We start from the raw sequence: 1,019 nt of genomic DNA, 5'->3' as shown, positions 1-1,019 counted from the left end.
TGTAGTAAATGATTCCAGTGGATTTCTGCCAAACTTAAAGCAGAGTTCCACCCAAAAGTGGAACTTCTGCTCATTTGTCGATTCCCCCCCCCCCCCCCCATTTGGTGCCACAATTGATACCCTTTTTTTGGCAGGTATTCGGTTGCCCCCCCCCCCCCCCCCCAGAGCTTGGTTACTAAAAAGCATTTTTGTACTTGCTGAGATCCTTATTTACTTTTTTATTTTTTTGGAGTCCATTGTGGAACACAGCAATTCATATACTATCAGGTTATACTGCTGCCTACAGGAGGACTGGATGCTGACCAAATAAAACAATCTGTAAGCCAGCAGAGTATAACACCTCCTCTACTCAATATGCCTCCAATTGTAGCAAGCAGTACCATAAGCATGATCAGAGTGGTGAAAATAATTAAAAAAATGAATACAATTAGATTTTCTTTCTGATCCACTGAGGGCATCCAAAAGCAGTCCAACTGAAGGGTGAAAAAAAGCAACAACTGTTAACAGGCCCAACAAAAAACAAAACGGTGACCGCATGCAACCCATGATTCGACCAACGTCTTACTCTGACACCAGAGTTTGAACCCCCTGCCTGAAAAGGGAACCTGCTAACATGACCAAAGAGAGGACATGAAAAATCAACCTGATGCCCAAGTTATGAACCAGAAAGGATAAACACAATAGAGCACTGAAGCACAGAATAAGCAAAAAGCTGGACAACCTGAACCTACGAAAGGGTATATTAGAATGCAAATTCTCATTTCAGGAAAGAAAACATCACCGGATAGGGTTAAAAAAGAAATTGGTCAAGCACCTGGTAGGTAATTGAACCTAGGAAAAAAGTAGAGGTGCACTGAAATTTCAGCCCCCGAAAATTATCGGCCGAAAGAAAAAAAACAGCCGATAGCGAAAGGGGGTGTGGTCCGCCCTGGGTGCTGCCCTGTCCTCTACTTCCCCCCTCCTCCTCCCTTCATTGCGATTTCCGTGTTTCATGGAGCTGAATTGCCCCATCGCAGTAA

The sequence above is a fragment of the Lithobates pipiens genome, unplaced genomic scaffold, assembly GCF_037356315.1.
Source record: "Lithobates pipiens isolate NorthernLeopardFrog02 unplaced genomic scaffold, aLitPip1_a1.2 Scaffold_3, whole genome shotgun sequence".
NCBI classification, from domain to species: Eukaryota; Metazoa; Chordata; class Amphibia; order Anura; family Ranidae; genus Lithobates; species Lithobates pipiens.
The sequence above is the reverse complement of the archived record's forward strand: the minus strand, read 5'-3'. Positions refer to the sequence as shown.